Source organism: Balearica regulorum, chromosome 7 (assembly GCF_011004875.1).
Source record: "Balearica regulorum gibbericeps isolate bBalReg1 chromosome 7, bBalReg1.pri, whole genome shotgun sequence".
NCBI classification, from domain to species: Eukaryota; Metazoa; Chordata; class Aves; order Gruiformes; family Gruidae; genus Balearica; species Balearica regulorum.
In genome coordinates, this window is record NC_046190.1 from 11,235,638 (window position 1) to 11,251,406 (window position 15,769).

Sequence of the window (15,769 nt, forward strand, 5' to 3'; positions counted from 1 at the left end):
CTAGTCAAGATATGCAGTGAATTATTTGGATTTGCTTCTCTGTACCCAGCAGTGGAAAGTAAAGCACAGCAGGGACTTTAGACAGTGAGGAGTCTCTGATCCTTTCCTAAAACTCTTTTCTTCTCATGAAAATTTTGGATGCACAAGGATTAATATCTGGTTTTGTGTTGTTCTCTTCCTACGGTTTAATTTCAATAGTATAGTTATAGCATTTGTAATAAATCTGGCTATTGCTAAAGTAACAGCAAATACTTATCATAGGAAATTCATATATACTTACTTGTCTGACATATTTCTTTCTTTATATTCTTTCTTTATTTTTTGTACTTATTCCTTATACTGTAGATGTCCACAGGATTTAGTTTGTTGGTTAACAGTTTGGGCAGGGTTTTGTGCAGGTGATTGGAGCCTATCAAAATGGACATTTTGCAACCTTAATATATAGGGGAAAATTAGAATCAATCTGACACACTATCTCTTCAAAGAAGCGGAGGAAAAATATCCAAAACTCAGCTCAGTTTGCCTTCCTCTGTCTGTGACAAACATAATAGAGCACAATCCACATTTGTTTAAACAGAGAAGTAAAAAGTTTGAACTTCAAGCAAGCTTAAGAGATGTACTAGAGATACTCCCAGGGAAAGAAAACCTCACAAGAGCTAATGCTCATTTTATGTTAAACTCCACAAAATGCCCAGCTTTATAGCTTTATTCAACACTTTTTCATCAGCAGGAGGGTATAACTGAGAGGTAGATCCGCAGATTTCAAAAATACTATTATTGTCAAGTCTGATCTCTTCATACCTCCATTCACATCACATTCTTCAGCACATCCAGTACTCTGGCTGAATAACAACTTTATTTCCTTGCCTTTTTTTTTTTCATTATTATTATTATTATTATTATTATTATTATTATTATTATTATTATTATTATTATTATAGGAAGGCCTTTAATCTTGGAAGATTGAAAGTGGATCCCATTCACTTCCCATTGTCTTTCATGGTGACCTTCAGCATGGTATAGAAAAGGGTTGGTTTATAGTTCCTATCTTGGATGAATCTATTCTTACTAGTACTTGAAAGCAATCCTTAAGTTCATAGCTACCTGAAACCATCCTGAGGATTTCAAAGGGAATGTCATCTGTGATATAGAATGCAATGCGGTTGATTAGATTTATCTAAAACTTGATCTGTACTTGATCTGTAGAGGCTCATTTCTTCAGGGCAGCTGAATACTGCATGGATAAAGATCAGCTTTACCTGTGATGTATTGAGGTCTTCTTCCCTGGTAGGAGAGATCAACAATGAACCGTATGCCCATATCAGACCAGGGATAAACAAGATTAAAGCTTCCAGAGAGAAGGATGCAGGTCAGGAGAAGTCCATCCACTTGCTGGCCACTCTCATCAGTTAAAAGCATTGAGAATTAAGAGATGCCTTTAAGTCTCCTGACCTGGAAGAGAGCTCCCTGAAGAGTAGAGGTTCCCCATTGCCGTCCCCACAGTGGCTTTTCTAACAAATTCTTTCCCCCTCACAAGAACACTTCAATGTCCCCTGATTTTCTCTTATTATTTATGCAAGAGTGAACTGAAAAGCAGGAAGACCAGTGAGTGCAGAATCAAATTCAAAGCATTTTAAATATAATAAGGGCAACAAGAATGTAAGCCTTTTTAGGAAGGAAAAAAGCAGAAGGAGATAACTTAGTTGACTCTGAAAATCCTAAGAAATCTTAATGAGAGAAAAGAAATCAGAAAGTTCATCAAGGAATATGCTCAGGTATCAAGGAAGAAGCAATTTATTGGTGGTCTAATGTCCAGGCACCAACTCAGCAGGGTTTTGAGAGATCTCTGAATCAGACAAGAGACATAATTGTCATTTGAGAGACAAGTGCTCTAAAGAGCCTTGAATAGAACAAATTTAGATATTGACAGGAGATGCATACAGAAATCCTACCACCAGCAACAGCTCCAAGGCAGGGATATTTCCTAATCAAAATGTTCAGAATAATGCCATAAGCTATGTGAGGGAACAGATTGATAGGCAGCACAGGGCCGAAGATTAATGATAAGTCTCTAACCACCTAATTGCAACTGAATATCAGAGTGCAGCAAATCACACCACATATAGTGAATACAATAAAATGTACTTCCTTGGCCTTGATGTGCAGGGAAAATATCTCTCCTGCGCTCCTGTATGCGCCCGGTTCCCAGATGAATCAAAGTCAAATGCCCTTTTCACACTACTGTCGCTCAAGACCCAGTCAAAGATGCTGCCTGTATGAGGGTAATTATTCACAGAATAGCAAAGCCCATTCACCTGAAATGCTCCCACACTGAGGGTTATTTGTGCTCTTGTCGCTGCGGCTGATCCCTGGCAGAGGTCCGTGGCTGCAGTGTCATGAAGAATCAGAAGCCGCAATGTTGGCTTTTTCAGCAGAAGCTTTTCCTGCCCTGCCTCTGCACTGTTTTTTCCAGCAATCTGATCACTAGCATGAATCCATCTCTCCACCTGTGCCACCAAACCACAAGAAATGAATGCCCCTGGAAATAACCTGACCTCTATAAATGCTGCCCCTCATGTGGCAGGAGTGAATGGCATCATTGACATTGCTCTGGGGAGAGAGCAAAGCTCACACATTCTGTCTACTGAGCCATACACACTGTGGCAAATTACACTTGACACGGACTCCCACAAATCCAGCCTGCAGTTCTTATCTCAGGGCATCCAGGTGGGCAATGGGAAGAGCTGGATCCAGAGCTCTTCAGCAATATATGGCTTCCTGGGGACCTGGTAGCCCACCTGGAGAAGGAGGAAGGCTGAGCAGGTGCTGTACAGTCAAAGGGCACATGCACATCCCCATTCCTTGGGGTCAATACAGAAGTTTTAAGCACAGGCTCCTTGTCCTGTGAAAGGTCCATGGCCATCTGGGTGCAAACACCTATTACAGCTTGAAGGAAGACTGCATCAGCCCCTGGTCTCTCTGGAAATAAACAGATCTTTACAGTCTTTGGCCGAAAGGGAAAAAAAGATGGGACAGGATTGGATGGGATAAGCTGCTGCCCTCCTCTCCCAAAAAAAGGAAGGAACTTTCTTGTTGCGCAATTCAATGAATATCAGGAGGGTTACAAACAGCTTTGTCTCCAGGGTAACTCTTGGCCTTGGGAACAAAACTGCCTAGAAATCATAATTTTATTGCCACAGTTTGCAATACAGTGGTGAATGCTAAATGGTGACTCTTCACATTCAGGTGCTGAGAAAGTGTTTTATTACAGTTCCTGTCTGTCCTTTTCTAGGGACCTAACAGAAATAAATGTATCAGCAGCTACTTCTTTTAGTGCATATATTCTCATTTGTGTTTCCCTCATCTTCAAAGTATTTGAGACATGCAATGGTTATATTTAACCTAGAGGTATTCTGTCTAGATTGAGTAGACTCCTTAGGTGATTCAACACAGTCTGTCTTCGACTCAGGTCTTCAACTAAGACTCACTGCATCCTGGATGATCCACGGAATATTATATTCTAGTTCACAATGCACATCTAAGGAGATTGTTGGCAATAATCCTTGCTCTGACCATGCGCAACTACAAGGTACCACTAATTATTGAAGAACCATAGCCCTTCTCTTATAAAAGAAAAGAAACATTGAATTCCTTCTGGTTCCTTCCAATATAGTCCTGTCAATGTTTTAGACCACCCTCAGAAAAGTTACTGCAAGACTAATATATACAGATGCAGTGATTTTATTTGCTACTGCACTATTTTATGAGTGTGTACTGCAGAGCCTAACTTTATGGCAAGAAGATTTATGGTGTAATTACTTTAGTATATTATTGTACAATTTGCAACTAATGGAAAAGAAATTTACTGGCTACACTTCAGCTGTCAGAAAGTCTGTCTGCAGAATGTTATGAAAGTGGAAGGAATATGTGTTTCTCTCTGTGAGTGGGAATGTCGAATGACAGGCATCGCTTAACCTGATCAAACATTTTAATCTTGATCAGCTACCCATATCATAATAAGTAAAGTTTCCTACAAAGAAAATTAATTATGCCTCATAAAGGAAACAGAAGCATTTGATCTTAAGAAGCAAATAAAAAAACTGCCCAGAACACCCGCTTCCAGGAGAGTCAAGCCCAGTCAATCATCCTTCTAGCCAAGCGTAAGAATTAAGAATTCCACATCCTCTTTTAATTGCTTTAATTGGCAGTGTTTCTCAGTGGACTTTCATGTTTCACTTGGCCTTTTTTTTCCCAAGTTGAAAAAAAATGCATCTGATTAATAATCGTGTAATTGGATTTCCAGTTCAATGATTAATGTCTAACATCCAGTACTTAACTAAAAGCAAAAGCAAAGACTTGTCTTTACTTTTGACATAAGACCTTTTTGATGGAGAAAACCTCATTCATATCAAATGTTTTGCAACTTACATTTCTCAGCAACTTGCCAGATCAGTTCAAGTTAGATGCCTGGTAGTAAACATCCCTTTCATTAGAAGCAAAGAAATTAGAAGCATGAAATTGAATAGAGGAGGATGGAAGAGTTCAGTAACAGTTTTCAGAGGCCCTAATACTCAAACAACTTAATTTAGTAGAAGCTCAAACTCGAGTCCCTTGGAAATCAAATGAAAATTTCCTGCTGCAGTGGAGATGAAAAAGCTGCTACAACCTGATAGGCATCTAAGCCTAAAGTGAATTTAGCCTATATCAAATCACAGTGAATGTGAAAAATTTTTGTTTGATCCTTATATTTTGAAGGGACAGAGGGACTAAAGCAGAGCAGGCAACTGTGGCTCTATCTGTTCCTTTCCCCAGTTTCTACTCTTTGCTCACTATGTTTGGACAATCCTAGTTAATAGCTCTGGACTCCTACCAGACTGTTGTTATATGAAAGGTGATATAACATGTCCATATCATAAAAATTTCCTTTACACAAATAGAATTAGATCTATAAAAAAACATTAAAAATACAGAAGTACCTTTGTTCCATATTGAAAATGCAATGAAACCAATGCAAATTTGGAATGATGATAAGTCAGGCTCCCATCCAGGATCATGCACAGTGGGCAGTCCTCCATATCCTCTACTACAGTTTTCTTCCTGGCCAATTTAAAGTAAATACAATGGTATTAGACAAATCTTGAACTAAGGCAGACTAGGGAGCCCTGTAACCATATCGGAAAGAAACAGTGGCAAAGTTTTCAGTCCCATATATCTCCAAAAAAATCCTTCAAATCACTTTAGTCAGCTATCATCTCATCACATGTACAACTAATGGGAGCTGAAAACACTTAAGCACTGCCATATTTTGAATTGAAGTATAATGGTGATGACCTGCTCTTTGACAAAGTCATCACTCTACACAATAGAAAGATTTGCATTCTTTGCTAGTTTTCAGTAAGGACCCTTCAAAAGGCAGTGAAGTATTTACCTTGACTTCTTCTTGCTTGTTCACCACTCTCCAAGTGTCTGATCTCTTCACATGTGTGGATTATCAGACAGCAATCCTCTATCCATGCCCTGATCTGATGGACACACCATCATAACAGAGACAGTCCAAAAATAATTATAGAGGAATTCAGCCAAAAAATTCCTAGGTAAAATAAATTAATATTAGGTAATAACCATAACAATAGCAATAACAGCAACAACATGGCTTCTGATTTTCTCTGGGCACAGGTTTGTGTATTGCTTTGGTATATATTTTAGACAAATTTCATTGGGATATACATAGGTGACTGTACTTCTACAACTTCTTGTCTCCTCCCACTGTAGGTGAATTCAATTTCATGGCATTTTTCTGGAGTGGGATCATAACTCATACAGAAGAAAGCAAAGCACTACGAAGCTACATTACCCTGCAACCTGAGACGTGTGGGCATTTAAGCATATTTTAGTGTGCACAGCACATTGCAGGCATGGGGGAGCCTGTTCTCTCATCTTTGGTCCTATTCCTCTGCTGCTGCGGACGCCAGGGTGCCCAGAACATTGGCCTCCAAGGTCACATCTGCTAGCATACACCTCTCATTGCTACTCTACCGGAAACCAAAATAAAACATTTAACCTCTTCCCTGTCTGATTTTCCTTTGCATAAAAAAGGCAATGGTATTAAGTGTCTCTTCCAGAATAATGAAAAATCTTTCACTCAAATGTTTATGCAAAACAAGAAATGGCTTTTGTGGCAAAATGGAAAATATTCTGGAGAAAAGGAACTCTCATTCTGTAAGTTTACTGCTGATTATGATAATACAGAATACATTTTTTTCTCTGTAAAGGTAACCAAAAAATTACATGAGCTTAGTGGCTGAGGCCTGAAACAGAAAATCCAAATAATTTCCTAATTACAGTCTCAACAGTGACTTAGGGAAGGGTATTTATGGACCTACTATAAGTCCCTATGGCTCTATAAACTTACCCATGATAAGCATTGACTAATATATGAAATTCTTGGAAGAAATTGGGTTATTAATGTGCGCACCAAGATAAGACCACACCTTTCAGCTTCCAGGTCTGCAAGACTATTATGTACTGCTTTTCTCTGAAATAGCTTTCACCCAAGTACTTGGGTTGGTGTGGTGGGTTGACCCTGGCTGGGGGCCGGGTGCCCACCAGAGCCGCTCTATAACTCCCCTCCTTCTCTAGACAGGGGAGGAAAAGTACAACAAAAAGCTTGTGGGTCAAGATAAGGACAGGGAGAGATCATTCACTAATTATCATCACAAGCAAAACAGACTGAACTTAGAGAGGGAATTCATCTAATTTATTACTAGGCAAAACAGAGTAGAGGAATGAGAAATAAAATCAACTCTTAAAACACCTCCCCCCACCCCTCCCATCTTCCCAGGCTCAACTTCACTCCCAGCTTCAACCTCCGCCCCCCCCAGCGGCACAGGGGGACAAGGAGTGGGGGTTACGGTCAGTTCATCACACGGTGTTTCTGCCGCTTCTTCGCCCTCAGGAAGAGGACTCCCCTCATCGTTCCCCTGCTCCAGCATGGAGTCACTCTCACAGGAGACAGTCCTTCACGACCTTCTCCAACATAAGTCTCTCCCACGGGCTACAGTCCTTCACGAACTGCTCCAGGGTGCGTCTCTTCCAAGGGGTGCAGACCTTCAGGAGCAACCTGCTCCAGCGTGGGTCCCCCACGGGGTCACAAGTCCTGCCAGCAAACCTGCTTTGGCGTGGGCTCCTCTCTCCACGGGTCCACAGGTCCGGCCAGGGACTTGCTCCAGCCCGGGCTTCCCACGGGGTCACAGCCTCCTGCAGGTGCCTCTGCCTGCTCTGGCGTGGGGTCCTCCACAGGCTGCAGGTGGAATCGCTACACCCCCTCATCCTTCCTCCATGGGCTGCAGGGGGACAGCCTGCTTCACCATGGCCTTCACCACGGGCTGCAGGGGGATCTCTGCTCCGGCACCTGGAGCACCTCCTCCCCCTCCTTCTCCACTGACCTTGGTGTCTGCAGATGTTCTTACATCTTCTCACTCCTCTCTCCGGCTGCAAAAGCTCTCTCTAACTGTTTTTCTCTTTCTTAAATATGTTATCACAGAGGCGCTGATTGGCTTGGCCTTGGCCAGCGGCGGGTCCGTCTTGGAGCCGGCTGGCATTGGCTCTGTCAGACACAGGGGAAGCTTCTGGCAGCTTCTCACAGAAGCCACCCCTGGGGCCCCCCCCCCGCTACCAAAACCTTGCCACGCAAACCCAACACAGTTGGGTTTGGGAGAGGGAGTGGATCTTTTTCATGCTCCACTGAGCTGGAGGCAAAGAAATTATAAATGAAGTTATACCTTTCCAAAGGGTTAATTTATTTAAAGCTGCAGATTGCTGTGAGGCAGCCTTTCATATATGCAGTCTTCTCTGCTTCCTATGAATTTAAATATGGCTCTTAAAAATAACGTGAGTTTGGGGATGAGTGGATCTAGATAATCCTGCCCTGCTGAAATTATTCACACAACATTAGTCCATTTCTGAGCGTTACACTAACAAGCACTGGGCAAAGATAGGGAATATCTATGTATGGCATATTGACCTGAATGCCAAATACCTGGGCCTTATACATTAACAAGCTGATGAGTACTATTATCTAATTATGCCAAATAAACCAAAGCTGATTCTGAATGCCTGCTTACAAAATGAAAGTCAAAAGCATAACGATTGATGAAGTCTGCTGCTGTGCTGAAACTTGTTCTGTATTAAACCCCTGGTATAATTTTATTTTGGTATGGCTTGTAGGATACCTCCAATGTCAAAAAGTTCTGCTTCTTCCACAAGGCAGAGCACTCTGGCTAGGTGGGTGTCAGCTCAGACTGTAGAAATGGGGAGGCAAGCAAGAGGGAAGCTCTGTCTTTGGTTGTGGTCTTCATCCTGATGTGGCTTCTGACCCAGATTTCAGGGATATACCATGGTATCTCCATTTGCCCACACCTATCCTTTGTAGGTCTTCACATCTGCACAATGAAGAGCTCCACAAAGCTTTTTCATATTTGCTGCCTCCTGGACTAACCTGGGTTGTAAGACTCAGAAAGGACATTTTCTGCCTCAGGAGAGGAAATAACTGCCCTGTCTTCCTGAGTTCCCTCAAGAGCAGGCTGCCTGGGAAGCTAGCGCAGCCTTTGTCCAAGCTCCATGAGATGATGCCTGGAACAATGAAGAGTTAATATATGTCTAGACCAGAATGGCTATATCTGTTTTGGTTAGCTATACCCACCAGATAACACTGTGCTCCAGGAGGAGCAACATTTTTCTGTCCCACCCCTGATCCAGACTGACTTACCAGGTAAGGAATAAATCTAACTCACATGTACTAGCCTGCTCTCCTGCAGGAGTGAGGGATGAAGACAAAGCTTCCCTCAGAAGTGTGCTGGTGGGACTGGAGTAATTCACACAAAAAAATTGGGGGTCCCAGAGACTATATACTTTATCATCCTACACACAGTTGCATTTTCATTTCCAATCAATTATTTAATCAAGTAACTCCACGGCAACATATATATGCTATCCAGGAAATTCAGTTTCCCCATTAGACGAATGTAGCTTTACAAAGTCTGTCAACTGAAAATTATCACTTTAATCCCTTTTTTATTATTATTCTGTTTTCCAGATTGCAGTACTGAAATCCCTGCTGTTGCCTTTCTGTTTTATCTGTCCAGAGTGAGCCTGATTCATTGCAGACAGCCTTTCTCCCTCATCTCGCTCATGTTAAGCAGACGCCAGTAAGTAGCAAAGGAGATTCTCGATCTGGATAAATGCAAACCAGATCTGACTGGCTGCCTTCCATGAAGTTCCCCATACAGTTTTTTTCTCCATTACCAGCTTGATAACAGGGGACGACCTGTGTCTCAGTGCATTGGGTATTTGCCAGTAGCTGCAGGGACAGCACCTCAGTAGTCTGAAATAAAAGATTAAAACTGTCCAGGACTTTTGTTTCTTCCAATGTGAGGACCTGTGAGGTCAGATTCCTTATCAAAATATACCTGTTACACTTTTTCATAGACTTTTCCTTCATCAGGATTTTCTTCTTGGTCTTCCTCCTCTCCTGCGTCTCCCTCTGCTGAGCATCCCCCATGTTGTCAGAGAGCTGCCTGGCAAAGTGATCCATTGATAACTACTCTCTGTTGAAGACAATACTCTCAAGCTGATCCATATGCCACAATAAATTGAGAGGTTCGAGTTATTCCAAGGTAAACCCTCAAGCAGTCCTTTTACACTTCCTTGAGGCTAATGTAAATAACCAATAGCATTAATGAGTTTACATTTTTAAAGAGGATTAATGAAATCACATTAGCAACTTGTATGAACATTTTTTTGTTCAGAATCAACATACTTTTCACACACTCAAAATATTGTTTTGAAAATGAATAGAAGCATAAGTGAAATGGCATAATTGAAACTGCGTAATTCTGATTTTTACTGAATTTGTATTTGCAGTCCTTTGTTTCTTCTGTAGATCAGGCTCTAGATTCCCTTTGTGCTGTTTTGCTGCTGTCCAAGAGAAATGAAGGCGGCAATATTTTCTGCATTACCCGTACAAAGGAGAATATGATACACAGAAATGTAACTTAATATCATGCAGGAGGAATTCTTCACTGATACTTCATCCCTCCTCTTTTGTATGTACCTTGCTTCAATTGCAAGTCTGGATACTGCCCAATGTTACCTTGCAGTTTTTCTTTACATGCTTAACTGACAGAGACCAGATTCAAACAGAAAAAATATTAGCAGCATGCCATTTTTCATGTACTCCATGAAGTACTTTGGGAAAGCAAGAGGTGTGACTATATTCCCCAACAATTCAGCAAGAGTTCATGATCTGCAACTTTCTCCTCTGTTTCCAAGTCACTCCCTTGCATAAATCTCTCAACATCCATAAAGAAGAGCTTTGAGATACTTTATGTGACAGGACATGCCATATGAAGGGCTCAATTGCAGGTAATTAGTTTATATCTCCTATAGTTTTTCTTTCCTTCTTTTTTTTTAAACACTGGCCTTGCCTCCCCTTTTCCCAATGCTAAGAGTGGTCAATATTAACACCACTGGTGGTCAATGAACCCAGAATGATCTGAGATGCTAATCTCATTCACAGACACACAACACCTTGCTCTTTTCCTATAGCAAAACCACTCTCAGCCACCAGACCATCTTCCCACAAATGTCCCCAAATCTCTCAAGTCCCTCAAAACCCAAGGATAAATGAGATTTCCTAATGAGGTGAACTGTATGACTCGTTTTTGACAAGGTAAAAAACGCCCATGAGTTATCATCTGTTACACGTCACCTCTTCCCACATCCCACTAAACCATTCCTTCAAGTTGTTTCAGAAATCTGTCCCAAGAAAAAAGTATCACAGAGCTGGCAGAGGCATTAAATTGATTTTCCAATGAAAATGATGGCTCCATGACAACTTAGCTGAAGGTCTGCTGTGGTGTGTTTGCGCAGCAGAGTCATGACCTATTTTAATACTAGATACTAATGTAATCAAGAAGACAGGTAGCAAGACACAAAATGTTTCTTGGTTTCTGTAAGTTTTCCAGCCTGGTAACCTACCCATTACTGCAGGAAACCCCTTTTCTTTCTATTGGTTCCACACATCATATATATGATTATAGTATCAGTAATATTGATCATAATATTGCTATGAAGCATAAAGCAGGTTTTTTACATGTTACATGCTCACCAGAAAATAGGAAAGATAATTTGTCCAGTGCTTCTTTGCTCCAGCCTTGTTCAGTTCTTATTGCTCTCTCTCTGACTTCTTCATTACCTTCCCGTGCTACATCCCAAATGAAATTAAATTACAGCTGCTTCAAGACAAAAAGCGGAATGTCTGGCTTTGTTTCTGTACCAACTCTACTCAATACTACTATAACCTTCCTATTCAACACAGCTCCAAGAAAAGATTCTTCTTCACATTTCCATGCCTATAGTCCTTATCAACCAAAGACCTGTCTGCACTGAGTGACCAACACTGGATGCCTCAGAAAAAGAAACAATACTTCCACAACTGTGTAATAATTCCCCTTAGGCAAGTTTGTTCCAAGTTTGTTCCTAGTTTGTTCCTAAACATTCATATACAGAGCTAATGGAATTAAGGACTATCATCTGCAGTGTTTAGGAGGCAGCAGGCAATAGGCTGAAGAAGGAATCACTGAGATGCTTAAAAAGCATCTTGGACCACAGACACGTTTTCTTGTTTTTAAGTATTCGTTCTGTTCCTTTCAATAATTCATGCCAAGGTGATCAGGGTCCTCAGAATTTGCACAGCCAGAGGGGAGAAGGGTTTTAGCATGTACAATCTGAGCATCATGTTCCAAGTGTATATATTTTAGGTAATTATGTCCCCATAAAAGACCATGCTTTTCCCTTCCTGAAGGTATAGTTGCCTTCTGAAGAGTGATTTTTATATTGCCAACATGGGCTTATCCGAATCCTCTGCTTGCGAAAGTGCTCAGCCAGACTAGGACCAACCACCCAGTGATCTGAACAATCCCAGTGTGCTCGGGCAAAACAGAAGACGGCAAGACAGGTTGTCTTCTGATGGTTCCTCTTAAACCAGCAATATTTGATGAGATGAAGCCATGGTTGATAGGACTTTATTTTTTAGCACAGGGTAGAGGCTCATCAGCAAGCCCTCAAAATAGTCTAGGTTAGCCTGGAGTCCTCTTGTACTGCCTGGTTAAAAGTGCAAATCGAAGCTGCCATATGCTGACACGTGGGCTGACAGCCATGATACAGCACAGAATATAAGCACAGCTGAACTGGGTTGGACAATAGTCCGTCTAACACAGTAGGCGGTCACCAATAACAGTCGCGATATTTCCCCAGCACACTTCCACAGCCTTTAGTAGTTTGTGTCCTGAATGCACATAGACTTTCAGCCCCAACAACACCTTACAGCAGGGAGTCCAACAGCAAAACTTCCCTGAACTTCATCACCTTTGCTTCAGGTAGTGATATGTAACTAAACTAAGACTTTCAAAGGAAATTTGAAAGGCTCAAATTACACACAAACTATAAAATGAGTAATATGGACTTATGCATCTTAATGGGACTGCCAATGGCCAATTTGGTGCGCTTTAGACCCCTATTAATAGCCAGGCTCCACGGGCAGTTGAATAAAACACACTTCCCTGGAGTGATATAACAGCAAGGGAGGACTGATGAGGGATGAATCCTGTTTGAGTTGCTCAGTAACGTATAACTACTCTGTAAACATAACAATTGTTGTGGCTTCATCAGATCCTTCTGGGTTTATCTGTTGCACAAGATGTTAAGCATATTGACCAGGTGATGCCTTTTGTGATATGTTTATTTTATTAGTACATTAGTTCATTAATCCTTGAGCTAACACTGTATTTCATACATACCTGCCAGATAAGTGACTGAAAGAACTCAGCATCTGGGACTGAGAACTCAGGAGAGGGAGGGAGGACGGGAGGGAGAAGGGTGCATTTCCGTACAGATAAGGAGCTGCAATTATCATACTCGTGCAAAAGGCAGGGACAGAAGTGGCTCACCCTGCAGAGGACATATTTGCACACATTTTACTCTTCAAAACTGATCTTGAAGTACCAGACTGGATTCAGATCTCATTTCAAAATCTCCCTGGCTTTTTTCCTAATAATGGTGTCATCTGCTTTAGCCTGTGAGGCTGTCTCTGTTAGGTGAGACATTTTGGGATAAAAAGGCATGCTGAGTTATCTCCCAACAGTTTATCCCTAGCCCAAGACAGGCAGGTGGGTAAACCTGAGGAATTTCTGTCTGTGAACTCTTACTGATGGTACTAACCCCAGGCTGGTGGGTTGGTCCTGGTGTGCCCTAATAACCATACTGTGGCCATTTCCTAGTGCATCCTGGTCTGTAGACACCCAAAGCATGTGCAGTCTGCACACACTGTCTTACCTGGATTCATTGCTTCCAGAGGAGCAGCAAGCCTTGGACTGATCTGGGCTCAGGCATATGCCCAGAGAAGGTTAAAGACAAATGTACTCTACCACACTGAAGGGTTAATAAAGTTCTCAGTGGCTAAAATGAAAAGTTACAAAACAGAAACAGAGACACATTGAAAAGCATGTGCTTGGCACTGACCTCTCTGTCCTGTGGTCCCACTTTGGGGGTCTCTTGAGGCACTTAGCTGTCAAGCTGCAAGGGGAACTCGGCATCCTGCAGCCAACTGGCCTTCAGGCTCAACCCCACAGCCAAGGACCAGGTGGGTCCAGCCCCACTCTGCGGTCCTGTAGGGCTTCCTCCAAGCCAGCACTTTCTTCATCCTCTTGCTCAAGACAGACTGCTTCTCTTTCACTCCTGACTTTTGCATCTTTCTTCCTTCAGGAATGTAGGTTCCGCAACCCCATACAGCAACGGTGACTGACTCTTTTCCCTAAGCGTACGCTGCAAATGGAAGCGTAACAAGGGAAAGCTCACATCATCCTCAGAGGCATCTCTGAACTTAGATTGCTGCTTTGTTCCAGAACTAGAAAATGCATTTTATTTTAAATAGCCTTCTTGTCAGGCACATATTTTAGAGGTCACTACAACATTTAGTAGTTGTAAATTATTCTCTTTGCAAGTGCACAGAGCTAGCAGCCAGAGTGATGTTCTCCATCCTATCCCTCCAGTTACCCACACAGCTAGCAGCCTCACCCACGTTCGCTCCCACTTTTATCAGTCTGAGGGCTTGGTTTCACAACTCTCCAGCACAAATTAAAACTGAGCTTGAGCAGAACATTTCAGTGGGAAACCTCACGACTCCTGGTTTTGTGGCAGCTTGCTTCTGTTAGGAGATGGACACAGAGATCACCAGCTCATTTCCCATCTATCACTAAATGTCTTGGTAGGAAAATGACATTCCCTAACAAGTGTTATGGAACGTACTCTCAGCTCATCTGAATGCAGCTGGGGCTGAAGTTTGATGTTTATTATAAACCTAGCACAGTTAGCACACAGCCATCAGGTCTGTGATCCTGCAGCATCAATAACTCCCCAGCTTTTCTCTGGCTTTTCTCCCTTTTTTCTCTTCCTCACCATTTTCTTTTCCTTCCACTTTCTCAAGCCTTAAAAGACCTCTTGTTTTTTGTATTTCTGTCTACTTTGTTTTTCTTTATGAGGGATTTGCCCTTCTCCTCTCAATTCTCTTGGCCGCTCCTCATCTTTCTCATGTGAGCCAAGAAATTCCTGACAGCTGCACTTCCCATCTTGTGTTTTGCCGTCATCGTCACTTTGTTTGTGTGCATGTATGCATGTGTGCGAGAGAGAAATCCAGCCAGCCCAGCAACATGGCTTGAATGCTACACTAATTGGAGGTGGGGTGAAACACTCCATCTCTCCTTGCAGCAGCTGCTACCCTGAGGACTGATGGCCATAGCATGGTGGCGAAGACCAAGCTCACAGCCCCCAGAACACCTGGGAGAGCCCAGGGCTCTGTGCTTTGACATGCACATTTACCACTGGATTTGTTGAAGTTGTACAACTGCACTTCTCCCTGCACGATTCTCCTGTTGATCTGTGCTGGCTTTTAACTTTTATGGCAGACAGCTGTGCTCCATGAGGAGACTGGGCAGGATTTAATCAATAAATGTTAAAAAATTGTCCATTTTTTCCCTTATTCACTCTCCAGACTCACAGCACATCTTTATCCCCTACATGCACTGGCTGTTTTTTCAGCCTGCCTCCCTCTTGCCCTGAGACCTGCACCAGCAGCTGTACAGCTGGTGCTCTGCCAGGGTCAGATGCTCTCCCATATTGACCAGAAATTGTAACTGACAGCAATCTTGGACAAGCAAGAATCACTGTTGATTTATATCACTGATTTTTAATAAGAATAAATACTGAAACCTACAAACTCTATCCATAATCCACTACCTCTGAAACATCCTTCTCTCTCTTTATGAGTCAGCATCTGGTAGAGAGCTGAATCCAAACTTCTATAGCATCACATTAATCCCTTCTCCAGAATGATTTCTTCATGTATTTCCTAGAACTGTACAAAACCACAAGAGCAGTTGAGTAAAAAATGCAATAATTCACAGTATCATAGCAACAATGGTAAAATATGTGCTTCCTGCTTATTCATTTTGATTAAGAAAATTATTCACGAGGCATCAGATGTTTGGAAAGAAATCCATCTTGTGGTTTGTTAATCACACGAACAATATACTCTGGACTATTGAGAGAGGCTGAAAGGCACTGCCACGTAGGAAGCTGAAAAGACCCTACACACATTTGTTAGCCTGATATTTGGTGCTGCCTATCAGTTTACATTCCCATCCAGAATACGCTT

The 15,769-nt window shown here is 42.1% G+C and overlaps 1 long non-coding RNA gene across 2 annotated transcripts in view; it reads right to left on the minus strand.

The window, feature by feature from the left end:
- Positions 1-5,442: 5,442 nt before the first annotated feature.
- The window catches only part of LOC142602564 (uncharacterized), a 30,209-nt gene continuing 19,882 nt past the window's right edge, over positions 5,443-15,769 (minus strand). For both annotated transcript variants that reach the window (XR_012836312.1, XR_012836313.1), the window contains 3 exons: positions 15,352-15,469; positions 13,579-13,881; positions 5,443-5,590 (listed from right to left, as the gene is read on the minus strand). This is a non-coding gene — a long non-coding RNA (uncharacterized LOC142602564). The remainder of the gene's footprint in view (positions 5,591-13,578; positions 13,882-15,351; positions 15,470-15,769) is intronic.